The sequence below is a fragment of the Erinaceus europaeus genome, chromosome 18 (assembly GCF_950295315.1).
Source record: "Erinaceus europaeus chromosome 18, mEriEur2.1, whole genome shotgun sequence".
Taxonomy (NCBI): Eukaryota; Metazoa; Chordata; class Mammalia; order Eulipotyphla; family Erinaceidae; genus Erinaceus; species Erinaceus europaeus.
This window is the reverse complement of record NC_080179.1, coordinates 2,255,310-2,275,406: the sequence shown is the minus strand read 5'-3', so window position 1 is coordinate 2,275,406 and position 20,097 is coordinate 2,255,310.

The window sequence follows — 20,097 nt, the reverse complement described above, 5'->3', positions numbered from 1 at the left end:
CTCATGCTAATGTTTTCTATTTTATTCTAATTAAGTTAAAATTAAACATCTGCACTTCACAGGCAGTGAAGCAGGTCTGCAGGTGTCTGTCTTTCTCTCCCCCTCTCTGTCTTCCCCTCCTCTCTCTATTTCTCTGTCCTATTCAACAACGACAACATCAATAAAGAATTCCCTGACTAGGCCCCTTGTGATAGAGGTGGCCTAATACCGACCAAAAGGCACTTAACCCACTGCACTACTGCCCGACTCCCAATTAAATAGTGATTTATATGACTACAAATTAATAGGAGTGCACATAATCACTATTCCCACCACTAAAAGACAGTGTCCCATCCCACCCACAACCCCCCCCCCCCATCTACCCCGGGAAGCTGAATATCCATTTCAGTTAAAAAACATATTTTTTAACTGAAACCGTGATGAATGCCTTCAGAGTAAAGCTGCGTATTAATTTTAAAACTACCATCCAAAGTGATGCTGTGTGTATGAGAAAATTAAAATTAGTTCTGAAAAAGAACTCAATATTTACCAGAAAGTAGTAGTTATTTTCATTGCATTTTTATATATCAAGATACTTATGACTCCAATCAAAATGGGATGCACATTATGCAATTTATCAGAACACATTATTTTAAAATGATAGATAACATAGGTGTTTTGCACACTCAGAACTAAATTTATATACACACACACACACACACACACACACACTGAAGAAAATATTTTATGATAGATTGGTTATGTTACCTGTTGGGAATTATAAAAATTAACTTTGATAAAATCAAGTCCAAATTAAAATTTGTATTTGGAGATTTGGGGAAATAGTTATTTTACATGGAGAAGGCAAAATAAATTTCTAAGCGAAAAAACATTTTGATAAGTAACATTAAAAAATTTTTGCTCCTTAAACTATGGGAAAGCAAGATACGTTATTTTCTCTTCAAGTACTTGAACAGATTGTCACCATAGTGACTAATAGACACACCACACCGGGAGAGAATTACTCAAGTCTGTATTCTTGCCAGTTACTCCCACTCTCACAATCACTCGGCTGTCTATTTTCATATTGGAATCAAAACAAATATTAGTGAAAAAGAGACTTTTATTTAAAAAGCACTGCTTTCTATGTAGAATTAACACATGAAACCGCATAGAGTTAGAAAGATAAATAAACATTTTGTCTTCAGTTTCTATTATCAGTTTTGCATATTTAACTGTAATGGAGCAATATTCCTAATTATCACATTTTTTTCTGTATTTATGAGCCATAATAGTTAAATTCAGAGCCACATGTGATGAATAGAAATGATATATGTAAATGGTATGTCATAAACTTTACAAAGTTTAGTACTTTGCAAGGTTTTCTATTTCTTCTTCTTATTGTCTCTTACAAAGATGTAAAGTCAAACCATTTCTACTACACAGAATCAGGAAAGTGTTGTCATGCTGTAAGATTTCAAGAGCCTGAATATCTGTTATCTCATTGTGAATTAATTAACCTTGAAACTTGGCTTGTTTATTTCTCAACAGATAGAAGGAAATGAACCTTTTTAGTTGCTGCATTGTCTTTGTGAAAATTTCTTTAAAAAACCTATTTTACTGGGGAAGTCAGGCAGTGGCACACCTCGTAAGTGCACGTACTACAGTGCACAAGTGCCCGGGTTCAAGCCCCTGGTCCCCACGTGCAGGGGAAAAGCTTTATGAGTAGTGAAACAGGGCTGCAGGTGTCTCTCTGTCTCTCTGTCTCTCTCCCTTTCTCTCTCCTCTTCCCCTCTCAAGTTCTGTCTCTCTCCAGTAATAAATAGTACGAATTTCAAAAGTTTAAAAATATGTTGTTGGGCTGGGGGACTGCATAATGGTCATGTAACAGCCTTTCATGCCTGGAGCTCTGAGGTCTCTTGTTCCCTTCTCAGCACCATGTTCAGCCTGAGTTTCACAGTGCTTTGGTCTTACTCTCTGTCTCTCTCTGAATACTATGATTTAAAAATAGTTATTTTATTTTTAAGGAGAGAGATAAACTTTTATTCAAATTAGTTCTATGTTCTGTTTAGCTATAGGAAGAAAACTGAATAAGAGTGGTGATAAAGTTATAATAGCTATCATCAAAATATGAAGAGAAGAGATAGAAATGCAGCTAAAAAATTTAGAGTTTTTTAAAAATATTTTATTTTAATAAGAGAGAGAGTGAGAGATACTGAGACAAAGACCAGAGCACCTGAGCGGCTTATGGTGGTGCTAGGAATTGAACCTGGGACTTCAGAACCTCAGGCATGAGAGTCTCTTTGCATAACCATTATGCTATCTACCCCCACCGGCTACAAGTTTTTAAATATTTAATGGATTATCTTTGTGTGACTTATATATCGTTTTTTACATATGGAAATTATATTTACATTTTCCTGCCTCAAATTGTTTGAAAATCAGTGACCCTACTGACTTAAAGGCAGCTGGAGAGTAGCTGAGGTGATGTTATAGCTTAATTGGAGGGCGTCCTTTGAGAAAAGGAGGTAAGAGCAAGGGCCTGTTGTGAATCATTTGATGTTAAAATATAGATTTTTAGCAGAAGTGCACTTCATAAAGATTTTAAGTCGGCAGTAACACTGAAAACTGATGATAACTACAGCTGACTATAAATTCCATTATCTCCACTAAAGAAAAGACCGCAGCTTGTTGTGATGTGAGTTCATACACGTGGCTTCAAAGCTGAGCAGAAAAGAAGCCACGTGACCCAGGTTTCCTCAGTTCAGGTAAGAAGGTTTCTGAGTAAAAGCTCAGTACCGGGAAGAAGCTCTATAATGGAAACAAAGGAACTGCTGTCCACCTTGACTGAAGATTTCGATGGAAACGTTTCTTCTCCAGGCTGTTCTCCACTGCCAATACAGTTTTGATAGGAAGAATATAAGGTAGGAAATTTTCTTGAGCAACTCTAAAAGATTGTGAGCATCACATGCATAAATGTAGAGCCTCCCAGGGTGGGGTTAGACAGCATAATGGTTAGGCAAAGAAACTTTCATGCCTGAGGCTCCAAAGTCCCAGGTTCAATCCCCCACACCACCATAAAGTAGAGCTAAGCAGTGTTCTGTTAAAAAAAAAAAAAATTAAAAACTCTTTCTTTAGGGGCCAGGTAGTGGTTCACCTAGTTGAACACACATGTTACAATGGGTAAGGAGCAAGGACCCATGTTCAAGCCCCTGGTCCCCACCTGCAGCGATAAAACTTCAGGAGTGGTGAAGCAGTGCTGCAGATGACTGTCTGTCTGTCTGTCTGTCTTCCCCTTCATCACAATTTCTCTCTCTCTCTCCCCCCCCCCTTCCTCTCAGTTTCTGGATATCCCTATCTAATAAATAAAAATTTTTTTTTTTGATTTAAAAAAATAGACCTTCCCCATCATTTCATAATATGGATCCTTTATGGCTGCCACCCACCTTAAGACTGTGGCTTGACTTGTGTTTTCTGGTGACTGTTCATATTCTCTGGGACTTTGCTGGCTGTCTTGTTTTCTCAGGTTCTGAGCAGAACACTAGCACTGACACTCAAAACATGATTATTTACTGCCTCAGTCATGACTGGCAAATTAGCCAGGTGTCTTCTATTTCCAGTTTCCTACTTTGGGGATATATATATACACACACACACACACACACACACACACACAATATAATTTGACAGTGATGGTGACTGAATGACAGTTTAGAACATCAGTAGGAACCTAGTTAATTTTTAGAATGCTCAGAAGTTAGTAACTATACATAAATCCTTACAACCATGGGTCCCCACCTGACATTCATATAAGTATATAATTACTGAATTTAGGGAGCTTTATTTCTATCTAGTGAAACTTTTCATCTCTTAACAGAATAAAATTTCATTTGATTGCTAGTTTCTCTTTACTTCTGGTATTCAAACCAGTTATTAGATACATAGTTAATTTGGGTTTAAATGGGTAAGTAGTTTATCCTTAGTATTTTGTTTTATTTATTTTTATTTTTAAATTAGGTGGTTCCGTGCCTGCAGGACAAATCTAACACTCCTGTTAGACACGTTTTTACTTTTTTGTCTTAAGAGATAGAGAGTAATTGAGAGAAAGTGGGGATAGAGAGATAGCAGCATCCAGATTCACCACTAATGAAATGCCCCCTTCCATTCTCAGGTGGGGATTGGGGTCTTGAACTCAAGTCCTTCTGCATAATCACAGATGCACTCTATCAGGTGTGCCACTGTGGAAGCAAGGCCTCTCACATATGCACACACACGGTTTAACCACTCTGAGTCACTTTTTTAACTTAGGCAGAAATGTAAATAAGAGATGAAGAATAGAGGAGCCGCTATTCCAGCCAGTCCCTCCAGCTTCTTGTGTGATCACGCTCACAGGACCAAAGCTGAATGTCGCCAAGTCAGTGCCAGTACCCTGCCTGCCTGTCGCGTTTCCTCTTTGGCTCCATGATTTCTCCTGATCGTTAAGTCAGATATATTTCTATAGGCCCAGGGGCAGACATGAGATCTCCTTTTATTCTTTGATTTTAGGGATTGAAAGCATACCTGCTGTGTTTCTAGTTGCGAGATCAAATATTCATAAGCATTTTTCTCTGTCGTATGCTTTACATTGGTTTGTTCTAGCCCTCCCCCGTCAAGAGAATTGGATCAGTCCAGTTAATTTCGCCGGCTGCTTGGCCCCGCCCCAAGGGACCCCGGGAGAGGGTTCCTGAGTTTGAGAGTGCGAGGGTTCCCCAGTACAAGAGTTCCAGAGTCCCAGAGTTGGAGGGTTCCTGAGTTCCAGGGTGAGAGAGAGTGCTTGCACCGCCGCAAAGAGACAACAGAGTTCTGTTTGGTGATTAGTTTGTCTTAGTTTATGAATCGTTGTTCCTGAATAAAGAAATACCGCTTCTCCTGCCCAGCCGTTGTCTCCGCGTCTCTGTTCACCACCGTGAAGCCAACCCAGCCAGAGCCCGCCGAAATTTTAACAACACTTCTCTTCATAGTTCACGTAAACTTTCTTTACTTGGTTTCCGCCACTATGCCCATGCTGTATCTTTTGACATTGTTGTTGGGCTGGGGGACTGCATAATGGTCATGGAACAGCCTTTCATGCCTGGAGCTCTGAGGTCTCCTGTTCCCTTCTCTACTTTTGACACTTCATTTAAAAAAAAAAAATGAATAGAGCACTGCTCAGCTCTGACTTATGTTGATGCAGAGGAACCTGAAATGTCTGGTACATAGATCACTGTGCTATCTCCCCACACTACTTTTCTCATTCTCCTCCTCATCCTCCTCTTTCCCCACCCCCTTCTCTTCCTCTTCCTCCTTCTTCTACTACTTCTTCTCCTCTTTTCTCCTTCTTCTACTACTGCTGCTTCTTCTTCTCTTCCTCTTTCTTTCTCCTTCTTCTTTTTATTATTATCATTGTTCCTCTTCTCTTCCTCCTTCTCTTCCTCCTACTTCTTTCCCTCCTTGTTTTTCTTTGACAAAGACAGTGAGATAATGAAAGAAATCACAGCACCAAATCTTCCTTCAATATTGTGGAGGTTGGGCTCAAACCTGGGCAATATGCATGACATAATAAGACACTGTTCAAATGAGCTATTTTACTTGGACTTATTTCTATCTTTTTTTTTTAAAGTATTTATTTATTTATTTATTTATTTATGAGAAACATAGAAGGAGACAGAAAGAGCCAGACATCACTCTGGTACATGTGCTGCCGGGGATTGAACTGAGGACCTCATGCTTGAGAGTCCGATGCTTTGTTCACTGTACCACCTCCCGGACCACTCTATCTTTAATTATATGCTTTCTTCGGATAATATCGAGTTTAACCTGCCTTCTTCCTAAAAGTTACTATATGTTAGATCTGCTACCATATTGCTTCCGTGTTGTGTTTCATAACTACAGAACTACAGCACATTATAACAAAACTATTGTCATATTTTGAGGATTCTCTTTACATTTGAAAGTTGTGCACATTTTAGTTTGCATTTTGTTCTAGCCAGTGAGAGAAGGCAATAAAATAAAATAAAATAAAATAAAATAAAATAAAATAAAATAACACTGCACAACATTTAACAAGACTGTGTTTCATTTCATTCTGAAGCAAGGGGACTGAACTCTGCTAGGTTCTCTGAGGAACAGTGGAAGTAAAAGAAGCACATTAATATTAAAGACATTTATACGACTTTACACAGCTGCAAAAGGTCTAAATACCATTTTTCTTTGATGAACGAACACTGTAGTAGATTTGTGAGTTTTACTATTTAAACATAAAGATCCCTTCTTCTGCAGTCTGACTCACAAAAAAAGCCATGAACTTTCACTAGCCATATTCATGTCTTTTGTAAATAAATCAGTTGATCATAATTAAGCAAACAATAAAATATGTATGCCCTTTTACTGAAAATTAATATTCTCCCTTTCAGAAAATTGTTTTAGAAATATTTAAGTCACTTTAGAAATAGCTAACTGGAGGTAAAGGCAATTCAAAATGCATCTTCTTTTCCTATATTTTAATAGCTTTTATTACTAGTAATTTAATACTTGTTTACAAAAGAATGAGATTTAAGGAATATAGTTTTCCACCCACAAATGCCTGCTGTAAACTTTCCTTCTATGTTTCTGAGAGAGGGAGGAAGAGAACCAGAACCTCCCTCTGGCATATTTGTCAGGATCAAATTTGGGATGTCAGGATTGGAAATTCAACACTTCCTCTACTGTGTCACCTGTCTGCCCTGATTTTTTTGTTTGTTTTTCTTTTCTTTGTGCTTTGTGTGAGTGTTTTCTTTTCTTTTCTTTTTTTATTGAGAGGATTAATGCTTTACAGTGCAGTCACTGATATATAACTACATTTTTTTTTTAAACATTCAAGTTAGTTTATTGGGGATTTACAAGGCAATTGTCACATGAGTACAGTTTCTTTTTTTTTTTCTTTTATTTATTTAAGAAAGGAGACATTAACAAAACCGTAGGATAAGAGACCCCTCTTATAGCTCCACACAATTCCCACCACCAGAACTCCCTATCCCATCCCCTCCCCTGATAGCTTTCCTATTCTTTATCCCTCTGGGAGTATGGACCCAGGGTCACTGTGGGATGCAGAAGGTGGGAGGTCTGGCTTCTGGAATTGCTTCCCCGCTGAACATGGGCGTTGGCAGGTGGGTCCATACTCCCAGCCTGTCTCTCTCTTTCCCTAGTGGGGCAGGGCTCTGGGGAAGCAGGGCTCCAGGACACATTAGTGGGGTTGTCTGTCCAGGGAAGTCTGGTTGGCATCATGCTGGCATCTGGAACCTGGTGGCTGAAAAGAGAGTTAACATACAAAGCCAAACAAATTGTTGACCAATCATGGACCTAAAGGCTGGAATAGTGCAGATGAAGAGTTGGGGGGGGGGTGGCTACTCTCTGCAGACTTTTGTGTACTTCTGCTTTCAGGTATATATTTTTCCCTGGTTTATGGACACATGTGAACATATGCTTTATCTAAGGGGACCTGGTCTATATCTAGGTTTCGGGACTTTGTTAGGAAGTGAACCGCCTGAGATGACATTAGAGTATACTATGAAAGGAAAGGCCTCACCCGAGTAATGAAGCTGAAGGGTTGTCATTCCACACATGAAGTCTCTGGACACAGTCTGAAGTGAAGCATGTTGGGGTGGCACTCGTTGGATTGATTAGGTTGTGATCCGCAGATGCAATATTATTTGATTTGAATTGAGAGAAGCATGCGGCAAAGTGGGCCCCACCCTAAGGTTCCAGGACTGGGGGAAGTAGGGGCTCTATAGTGGAAATGTGAGGTTCCTGCTGTCTTAGGGTTCAAGAAGACAATGGAGAGTTACTGTTACCATCACATTATTTGGTAATTGGGTTAACTTTGAAAAGTCCCTTTGTTAGGGTTTGCTGTATAAATAATACCCAGTATCTTGTATATAGCTGTGCCACTGGTTGCTTCTGTTCTCCCTGGTCTAGACTTTTGAGAGAGTGGACATATCAAAGACTCAGCCTATGTATTAAAAAGACTCAGTCTGTGCATGTCTAGAACTTTTTATAACTACAATTTCATTATGCACCAGGACCTCCCAATTCTCTCCCACCCCTCCCTCCAACTCCTCCCCTGCCAAACCCTTTGCTTTCATGCAATAGCTATGCCCAGGTCACGTGTCATTTCATGTTCTCCCTCCGTGCCCCTATTCACCAAGTCCCGCTTATAAGTGAGATCATTTGCTACTTGTCCCTCTCTTCTCTGCCCATCTCACTACCATGACGTCTGCTAGTTCCAGCCAAGATGATCCACAAGCCAGGATCCGGCTATTGTTGACAGCCGTGTTATTTTAAATCCGTACGAAGCACGTGTTCCAGATTATTAACTGTACATATTTCATGTCAAAGATCCTGTCTTAAAAGTACTGGATGCACACAAAACAAATAAATGTTCAGTCTGAAGTTGTTAGAGTCAAGGAACTTGGTATCAAATTCAAAGGATTTGAGCCCAATACACCAGCTCCAGCTACTGTAGCTAAATTTATTTACAGTTATTTTGGGCAGTTATTTATGGAGCATAAATTTCTACTGCTATTTTGTATAACAAATTATTATATTTTATATTTTAAAAGATATAATACAGTTTTGAGGTCATAAATAAAGTCAATAATTTAAATTCTGCTTTTCTTGAACGAGCTATATTTGTTAAGTGATTTCATAAACATTTTGTGATCATTCTCAATTTGTGAGTATTTTGAGGACAGTTGAGTCATTTATTTTATTTTGCAATGTTGCATTTAGATTTTCACCTAGTCAAAATGCAGCCATGGAATGATGTCATTGATTAAATTTCCATGGAATGATGCAATTGTCTGGAAATATTTGTTTAATGATGAATTTAATATCTGGAAGGACTTTCTAATGGGTAAATTTGGGATGACTGATTCGTCTGCTCTTCATAATTATACTATTTCTTTGTGTATGTTTGGTGTGTATAGTAAGAATATTAAATGTGCTATGTTATTTAAAATCATTCTTTATCTACATTTATGCTATAATACTTACTAAAGATAGAATAAATATTATGTATCTAAGCTGTATACAATGTAAATTCAAAGTAAAATTTTGAGCAGGCAATTGTTAACTTATGAGAGAATTCATTAACATTTGTGCCTTCACGATTTATAAATCAAAATTAATATTTTATTGCCAGCTACCAGACATCAGGCACGCAGCTTAGCAGTGACACACTTGTCTGTCACAGGGAAAAAAAGAAGGAAAGCCTAAGTATTTTCAATAAATTTTGTCGGAATATTGAGGCATGTCCTAAGACTATTGATGAAATATCCAAAAGCTAGCTGTCTGAGCAGATGACTATGACTTTTGATAGCTAATAGTAAGAGCACAAGTGAAAAAGATGCTGTCATTGAAAAAGATGCTGTCAAAGATTTGTCATTGTCAAAAAGATGCTGTCATCAACAAGATGCTGTCATTGTCAAAATACCATATTTTAAATGTACATTTGCATATCTATGTATATATATGTAGTAATTTTCATCAAATTTATGAAATATGGTGCAGCCATTATAATTTGTGAGGAAGTCAATGAAAATAAAGGTATATTCAAGTAAAAGTAAAGGTACAATAATTAAGTACAGACAAATGCACACATTGCATTGTGCACAGATAGCCAACTGAAAGTGTAAAGGAAATACAAGAATTAAATACTATCCTGGTGGAGTAAATAAAGCCAGAAATACAGTATTAGTAAATTGAGAAACTAAAGAAATTGTTATAACTTGAACATCAGTGGAGGGATAAATAGACCTATTATAGTCAAACTCTAGGTTTGAATATTTCTTTCAAATCCTCAGATCAATAAGAATTTTACTGGCTCTGTCTACGGCATTTTACCTTAAACAAACATTAAAAGAACTCTCTCTGATCAAAGTATTATTCTGATCATTTGAATGTTATTAATGAAAAATATATCCTTAAAATTTTATTATTAATTTGACCTTTTTAATTGAGTTTCATGAACTCAATGGTGATTCTTTTTTCCTAATTGTTATTTATAAAATGGAAACACTGACAAGACTACAGCATAAGAGGGGTACAACTCCACACAGTTCCAACCACCAGAACTCCGTATCCCATCCCCTCCCCTGATAGCTTTCCTATTCTTTATCCCTCTGGGAGTATGGACCCAGGGTCATTGTGGGATGCAGAAGGTGGGAGGTCTGGATTCCAGAATTGCTTCCCCACCTAACATGGGCGTTGACATGTCAATCCATACTCCCAGCCTGTCTCTCTTTCCTTGTGGGGTGGGGCTCTAGGGAAGCGGGCCTCCAGGACACATTGGTGGGGTCGTCTGCCCAGGGAAGTCAGGTTGGCGTCATGCTAGCATCTATAACTTGGTGGCTGAAAAAAAAGTTAACATACAAAGCCAAACAAATTGTTGACTAATCATGAACCTAAAAGCTGGAATATTGCAAATGAAGATTTTGGGGTCTCTGTTTTGGAAAAAGCTAGTAGGTCTATTTTAGGTCTATTCCAGAGGGCCCATGACTTTACTAGCTTTTGCCTGAGCCTGACATCTGATATGCAGGTGGATCCAAGTGATTGCCTGGGGAAATGATGTCATGGCTGGAAAAAGGACCAGAAAGCTGGAATCAGGGAAGAGAGTAGCTCCCAAATATGGGAAAAGTATATAAATATTGTTGACTATAAACTCCACGGATTTGATCTGGGGCCCATAGTCAGCACAGGAGCCCATGTAACCTCTGCATCTCTGCAGGCCCCAGGTTGCATTCTGTGCTCATGAGGAGGAACATTCCAAGTTGCACCAATTTCAGGACCCATCTTCCTCAGGTGGTAGATTCTTTATTCTTACTGTAATGGTGATTCTTGATGTTTAATAGAATCAGTTCTGTTCAATGACCCTGATTCATAGTTTACAAGAGACATTGGCATTTCTAATTGAGTTGGATGATGAGATTATAACTAACATAAGACTGTACTATGAGAAGTGAGTAAATGTCAGATATATATATACCTATGATCAAACTATTAAAATGTAGACTTTTATTTATTTTAACTTTCCTTGTTAAGTTTATGGATACATTTGGGTTCATTTTTTTTTTTTTCCGCTAACACTGCGGCAGTCTTGCAAGATCTCTAAAAAGCCATTTATCTAGAGGACTTCTCTTAGTCTGAAAGAGATGAGACTATATTCACACTATTTTGGCAGCTCTTCTAGAAAAAAAAAGTAATTTACTTTCAAAGATAATTTACTTTTATTTTATGACCGAGAGAATCAAAATGATCTTTCCTTTATGATATCCACTTGGGATTGAGAAAAATGTGCTTCCTTTATTATAATTATTCTGCAGAAAATCTAACTTTCCCTTAAGAAATCTACCGAGAAGAGGTACTTTGCTCCAAGAGGCTGAATCATATGTCTCAGGAGGCTATCACAAGAAGCAGATGGTCTCCTTCTCCTCCCACTTCTAGAGCCCTGTTACTAGCGCTCTCACCAATCACACACTATCAATTATGAGCAAGCTCCGTATAGTTCTTTCTTTCTTAGACAGGTATTTCAATTTTAAAAAGTGCTGTTCTGAAAGGTTTTTAATTTTGTCTCCTCTCCATGGGACCACTATCTTGTGCATGTGTGTGACTATTTCTCATGGAAATAAATGAAAAGCATCTGTGACTGTCAATAAAGAACTGAGACTGGGCTGTAGACAGAAATATAAATTACTTTCCAAATATTTTAAAAGGTTATTGGGAAGAATACTATTCAACATTCGTAATTATTTCCTCCCTTCCAGGAGAAATATTTGCTTATTTGGACCGCATAGAGATTAATAATTTCATTATTTTTAGACTTCAATCATTATTATGCTCTTGAAACTAAGAAACTCACTGAGTGCAAAAATATATGATAAATGTTTCAAACTGTTCTAAGATAAGATTCTCCTCTGTGCTATTAAATCAGAAGGACAGACACACTCATTGGTAAATTCAGTTGCTGTAGAATGTTTTCAGGTTGTTTTCATGAACTTTGTGTATATGCACATCAATTCCCGTAGATCCTGCCTAAGGGCAAAGAACCCAAAATTTAATTTATTCTTTTTAAAAAGAAGAAAGGGATAAGACTAATCTGACAGTGAATTAACTTGAACTCCCGAATGACAGTGTAGCACAAGGCTTTCTTTTTATAGTTTATGAAGAAGCTTTGTAATCAAAGGCAGAAAAAGAAAGTAAATAAGTGATTACAATTTAAAACACATATTTCACCTTCAGATTATATTTTTACAGAACTATGTCTTTTTTTTTGAAACTGAGTGATATAATTAAAATCTTGAAACTTTCAAACAGTGAGTAATTTGATAAGAATCACAATGTAGACTTAAAGAATTTTACATTGTGTCTTCTTAATTTTACATTGTGTCTGTATTTTATACGTTTTCATAAATGTGTTAAGGGTGAGTAAAAATAACAAGCATTTAGGTTGGTTTTTTTTTTCCATTCATCTAGCCTTTTGGCTAGTAGTATGTTTATTTGAAGTAGGCATCTTTGAATTGAATTCCTGGCTTTAAAACTGAATACTTGCATTACAGAAAGAAATGCTGGTTCTCAGGATTTATACTACACATGTTCTCCATGATGACATTTCAAGACTTTCATTCTTCCTCTGTGTTTCCTTGGTTCTCAGACTCTTGCTCAGCTTCTCAGCTAGTGTGTCCAGCAAACTCCTCACTTCCCTTGCCTTTCATTCCCTTGAAGGTGGTGACTAGGTTTTGCTTTTCTGTGCCTTCTATTCTGTGTACTTCGCTCTGCATGTTCGAATTTTTGGAATTGCAATCTCTTCCTTTTTTTATTAGTTATTTAAAAAAATCACAGGATTGCAGGGGTAGATAGCATAATGGGTATGCAAAGAGACTTTCATGCCTGAGGCTCCAAAGTCCCAGGTTCAATCCCCTGTACCACCATAAGCCAGAGCTGAGCAGTGCTCTGGTAAAAAAAAAAAAAAAAAAAAATCATAGGATTACAGGGGGCAAAATTCCACACCATTTACACCACTAGAGTTCTGTGTCCCCATTCTCTCCACTGGAAACTGCAATAGCTCTCTCAAGGTCACAGATGTAGGTCATAGATGTACATATATATGTGTGTGTGTGTGTGTGTGTGTGTGTGTGTGTGTGTGTGTGTGTGTGTGTATGTATGTATTTGACAAATTTTCTAGGGCTCTACCCTTTCTTCCTATGTCACACCTACACCTATTACTACTTCTGAATGTCCTGTTTCCCTCTTCTCTCTTCAGGTCTTGATGGAGTTGGAGTTCAAAACACTCTGGTCATCTTCTCCTAATACTTATCCCCCTCTGTGTGTATGGTCCAAAATTATTTTTTCAGAAGGTGGAAGATCTGGATTCTGTAATTGCTTCTCCACTGGACATGGACGTTGGCAGGTGGATCCCAGTCTGTTTCTATCTTCCCTAGTGGGGCAGGACTCTGGGGAGGGGAGGTTCCAGGGCACACTGATGAGGTCCTCTGCTCAGGGAAGTCAGGATGGAATCATAGTAGCATCTGCAACATGGTGGCTGAAAGACGATAAGATATAAAGCATCCCCCTTCCCGCCCCCAAACTAAATTACCTGCTAAGTTTGGCCAGACAGAACAGGATCAATTGGTTCTGTCAGTATCTAAGATAAAGCTATTTGTAGAAATGTCACTGAATGTCAGGAATCATTGTGAGGTCAAATATGACATGATAAATCCTAATCATAGGAATTTCAAAGTAGACCAAGCTCTCAAGTAGTGTGGTTATAATAATAACTGTTTATAGCCTTCTTCAACTCTAAGACTGGGAACCTTCCCCATTCTCTTCAGGATCTGCACTTCTCCCCACAGTCCTGAAAGCTCTGGGGCCTTGCTTCTATTTCTCTCTCTTTTTTAAAAATTTTATTTATAAATAGGAAACACTGAAAAACACCACAGAATAAGAGGGGTACAATTCCAAAAAATTCCCACCACCAGAACTCCGTATCCCCTCCCCTCCCCTGATAGCTTTCCTATTCTTTATCCCTCTGGGAGTATGGACCCAAGGTCATTGTGGGATGCAGAAGGTGGAAGGTCTGGCTTCTGTAATTGCTTCCCTGCTGAACATGGGTGTTGACAGGTCAGTCCATGTTCTCAACCACTGTCTTTCCCTAGTGGGGCAGGGCTCTGGGGAAGTGGGGCTCCAGGACACATTGGTGGGGTCATCTGCCCAGGGAAGTCTGGTTGGCATCATGGTAGCATCTGGAACCTTGTGGCTGAAAAAAGAGTTAATATATAAAGCCAAACAAATTGTTTGTTGACTGATCATGAACCTAAGGGCTAGGATATTGCAGATGAAGATTTGGGGTCTCTGTTTTGCAGATAGTTAGTAGTCCTATTTTAGTTATAGTCCAAAAAGTCTATGACTATACTAGTTTTTTTTTTCTTCTTCTGAGCCTGACATCTGATATGCAGGTGGATCCAAGTTATTGTCTGGGAAGATGATGTCATGGCTGGAAAAAGGACCAGAAAGCTGGATCAGGGAAGAGAGTAGCTCCCAAATATGGGGAAGAGGTATAAAAATTGTTGACTGTGAACCCCTCTGATTTGATGTGATCTGGGGCCCATATTCAGCTTAGGAGCCTGTGTGACCTCTGCATCCCTGTAGGTCTGAGCTCACATTCTGTGGTCCTTGGTGCCTCTGCTCTGCATCCCTCAGCCTGTTACACTACCTCTGCTGACCCTCTCAGGCTTGGCATCTCTGGACACAATCAGAAGTAAAGACACTATGGCAGCATGATGTGATCTAGGGGCACTGGTTGCATTGAATTGTTTTTTTTTTTTTTTTGTATTTTTTGATGCCAAGTCTGAGATGTCAACATTCCAACTCCAACAATCTGGTGAGAACTATCCTAACGCATGGGAACACCTAGCTCCATTTCAATTGGTGCACTGTAGCAAAGTCACAGACCCTAGATATAGGCTAGTGCGTAGGGGACTGGGTACAGTAAAAAAATAATGATATATATTATTATTATTATATATATAGTTAGTTAGTTGGGGAAACTGTATCCCTCAAATTAAAGTGCTTACTAGTCTTCTGTGATGAGTCTTAAACCTAATAAGCTCCCCAAGCAAGTTGAAAGGCCTGAAGAAGGCACCATAAGTTGCCTAGTTAGATATTTACTGCTTAGGCCTAGACACCCACCTCTCATACCCCTACTTTACTTCCCTCAAATACTTTCTCCTAAACTAACTACACAAAAAGTAACTTAGTTTTAACTCAAGAAGACAGCATTACCTACATACGATAAAGATAAATTAATCTTGAAAAGAGTATAACTTGAACTAGCACAATTTCTAATTTCAAACTTATGTAGCTTTAAAATTCAAATAATGTCAACATTAGCATAAAAAAGACACTAGAACAATGAAACAGAATTGAAATCCCAGAAACAAGCTTATAATAGATGATTCACTAGTATTTGCCAAGGAGCCTAGAAGAGCCAGGGAGGCAGATAAATTGTCCAGCCTGGGAACATAAGGCTCCACTTTTGATTTTACACATCACATATACTGTATTTTTCTATAGACGATAGATAGATAGGTAGATAGATAGATAGGTAGGTAGGTAGGTAGAGATAGAATGATAGGTAGGTCTCTAGATATGTAATCACCTGTTGGAACAAGATACTGTGTTCAGTGAGTAGTGCAGCAACAACTAGATAACTGCAAACAAGAAAAATGAAATTGTCTCCCACCCGCTACTTCAACTGTCCTAGAAATTAAAAGCAGGTTGCACACTTAAATGCACTCTCAGCACGGTAACTCACCTGCTATAGAGAGCAGGCCTCACCATGCACAAAACCGAGGTTCAAACATGGTCCCCTCCAGGCCTGAGAGTATCCTGGTGGGAAATAAATAGTAATCTTATATGTGTTATATGTCAGTAGCATCCTGTGAGTATTAAAATGCAATGCAAACTAAACAGGTCACTGAGATCCAGTGGGGAATCATTCCCAGGCTATATGGTCTCCAGCTATTTTGCAATCTCCTTTCCACTTTTTCTGGGTCATAATTTTACCTGCTTCGTACATCTTATCTAGAAATTGTACCTATACTATGGAAGAATAGAAAGAGTGTTTGCATTCCATAGTTCCCAGAGTAGAACTACTTATTCTCCTATTGGCAAAATGTTTTCAATAACATATATTTCATACAAATAAATGCATATCATTAAAATAAACTTACAATTCAATTGCTAGGACAGTAAATGATCTGAAAACATATACAACAACTTTATACTACTTTAGAGTAAAGTTGTGAGCTCCTTGAATTTTACTCATCAATATCATTTGAAAAAGTCTATTATCTTTATTTTATACAGCAGGAAATCAAGAGGAAGTGGGGGGGGAAGAGAGGGAGAGAGAGAAACTCCAGCAGACCTGCTTCAACATTCTTGAAGCTTCTCCTTGCAGGTGGAGACTGGGGACTTGAACCCCGGGTCCTTGTGCATTGTAACATGAGTGCTCAACCAGGCGCACCACCACCCGGCCCCAGAAGTATCACTTTTATTTATTTATTATTTTTTTTGGTGAGCAGGGTACGATAATTCATGAAAAAAAAAGATACAATAAGCTATTTAAATTACAAGGTTGTGGTTCTGTGAACAATTCCATAGGAATATCTAGCATATTCTAGTAAAAGGTTCAGCAGTCCAAGAATAAGGAGAAAATAATTAACTTAAAGCGTTTTCAGCAGAATATGAACACAAACTTTTGAGTCCTGTTGCCGCTTTTGTTCCCTGAAAGTCTACATATGTCTGTCCTTTCTATTAAAAAAAAAAGGTGGCTGATTATTTAGTTTTGTTTCTCAAGGGACAGTAAAAATGGTCATCCTGGCAGCTGTCAGTTCGGCCACTGAGTGCACACATCACGTGGTCTCTGGCCATCACCCAAAGACCGTCATGCCAGGAAGAAATAAATGACATGTCAGAAGTAAGTCTCAGGTTGCACTATAGAAATGATCACATGGCCTTTCACATTAGTCTTTAAGTCTTGTGTTCCCAGTGGGATAATTTAGGATCGACCCAGTGCAAGAACGATTTATTGAAAAAAGAGTGATTGCTCATGCTTCATGGTGCGATGCGGCACCTGGGACGGGCCGGCTTTTTAAAGCACAGCTGTCTGAGCATCTGCCCCAGCATCACCGGGATCTTCTGTCCCTAGTGCCTCCTGACTGTCTCATAAAGGGACTCCTCAGGACACCAGAACACTTTGCAGCTTTCCAGTCCAGATATGCTCAAGATTCGCAGAAGAATGCCCATGATTTTTATCAAAACAATCACTGAGATGCTGATCAATTACACTGATGGTTGATTAGTGATATCTTTTGAAATGTTCTTAAACCTTTACTTATTTATTTATTTCTTGGATAGAGACAGAGAGAAATTGAGAGGGGAGGGGGAGAAAGAGACAGGGAGAGAGACAGAGAGACACCTGCAGCCCTGCTTCACCATTCATGAAGCTTTCCCCCTGCAGGTGGGTGCCAGGGGCTTGAACCCAGGTCCTTGCATATTGTAACATGTGCTCAACCAGGGGCACTACCACCCAGCCTGACTAGTAATATCTTAAGGTATCACTTGCATTGTCCATAAAATGATTTTTTTTTCCAGTTTGTGGATTTCTTATAGTAAAGAGTTAAATGACTGAAGAATTTTATTTTCTCACCTTACATCCATATTTGTCATTGCACTTTTTTGGCTCTATTTGGCTATTATAGTCTCTCTCTCTCTCTGTTTCTCTCTCTCTCTCTCTCTCCCTATTTGCTTTTGAAGTAGTCTTGTGGAGAGATCTCAGAATTAGGAAGTGACCATCATGACCAACTGTTACAACTCCTGACCTTTCTTGCAGCTTCAGTAACAGATTTTGGAATGAAGAACTCACTGTTACGGGGTCAGAGGTGACGCACATGTCACAGTGCACAAGGACCTGGGTTTGAGCCCCCGGTCCCCACCTGTGGGGGGAACACTTTGCAAGTGGTGAAGCAGGGGTTCAGGTGTCTCTCTGTCTCTCTCCCTCTCCGTGATTCTCTTCCCTCTTGATTTCTGGCTGTCTCTATCCAATAAACAAATAGTGGTAATAAAAATAAAAATAATAGAATTGACTGTTACTAATGTTCCAAACAAAACAAAATATAACTAAGCCACAAGACTAAGCCCCAGGACACAACCTCACCATCCAACCTTCCTGATGAGCAATGCCCCCGCCTGCCCAGGTCTCCTCACTCACTGGTGGGGGCATAGCTGCTGGTAGGGGCTATGGCGCAGGATTGATGCCCACTCCCTGTTTTCCCTCCAATAAACCTGTGTTGTATCTCAGACATGCCTGTCTCTAACTCTCTTATCCTCCTCCATTTGAGCCCCAGTGCCTTTTCCTATCACTTGGTTTGCAAACTAATAACGGCATGAGAAGGATGAGTCTCACCCTCTCAAGAAGCCTTACTTCAACACTATGCACAGCAGAATACCAGAACCTCTCCTCCAGCCTGAACTAATGCCCTTTGGAACATCCCTTGCTATGAACCCCAGAGCCCCAGGTCCATTGTAAACCTCAATTCTCTAGTCCAGGTCCACAGTCTTCCTTGGGCAATGCTTGTTTCCCCTTATTTTAAAAGAATGTCTATGACCTTTATGTATTTATTGGATAGAGACAGACAGAGATTGAGAGGAAGGAGGAGATAGAGAGGGGGGAGAGAGAGACACTTGCAGCCTTGCTTCACCATTCGCAAAGAGTTCTCCCTCCAGGTAGGGGGCAGAGGCTTGAACCCGGGTATTTCACATTATAAAAGCTGTAATCAACCAGGTGTGCCAGCGCCTGGTTCCATGACCTCTCTTGTCTGTGACCTCAAACATCTAACCCCAGCCAATGTTCATTAGCCCCTATGCCTACATGGAGACCCTGGCCAACACCACCACCCAAGTCAGGATCATCTCTCTTTCTTGATAATTTGTTTTGCTCTATCCATGTGATCCTTTCTAGTTTCCTAGCTTCCATAATTAAATAATCTTTCTTTTATTTTTTCATGAATTCAGTCATTTGGAAGAAATAAACACAATTCAATCAATTCATAATTAGTTTAATTTTTTTTCAAAATTATTTTTGTGTTGCCAGGATTTCACATGTGCATGATTGCACAATTCTGTGGCCAACCTTTTCATTCAGATAGAGAGAGTGAGAGAAAAGGAGAGAAATGCAGACTGCCAGGCAGGGAGACACAGCAGTGCCAAAGCTTACTCCAGTCCTGCTATCAATTCTCCCCTGTCAAGCCAGGACTTGAACCTGGACGAGCCTATCCACCCAGCTATTTCTTCAACCCCTAGTGGAAAGTCTTATACAGAAGTCTGACTGGATCGAATACATTTTGGTATTTTTTTATAGAAATAAATAACAAAAAGGTGACTCTTTGGAACAACTTCATAGTAAATATTTGACTATAAGTACATTCTGTATGGCTGACAAGTCCTGGAGTTGGCTAATCTGAAAGAATGCTAAAGCAATGTTGTATGATTAGACTTCAAGTCCAATAGTTCTCACTTATTATTTTTACTATTATTATTGTTATTATTACAGGTTCAGATCATTAATTCTGTCAAGATCCCTAAGCAGTATCAATCCCAAAGATAATATCATAGGTGATATATACTATATTGAATATGTTTCATAATAAAGGAGTAAGATTGTTTTCACCTGTCAAGACAAGCTTTGCCACATGGTCATAATATCTCCTACAAAGAGAATTTTTGCTCTAATGAAACACTCCAATATGACATAAACTGTCATATCAAATGTCCTGTCTTATGGAGAAAAGCCCGCTGTCTGCAAAATCCAGGCCATCATCTACATGAGGGTCTGAGAAGGTTGACCCCGAGTCCTCCCCTCACAGGAGGGGCGGAAGACAGGTCCCCACCTGACGTCCTGACTTTATGATGGATGGAGTTTTCCAGGCCGGGAATCTTCTTGCACATACTTCCTCGTTCCTTTGAACAAAGGCCGTGAATTACTGTGTATGGCCAACTGAAACCCACTGC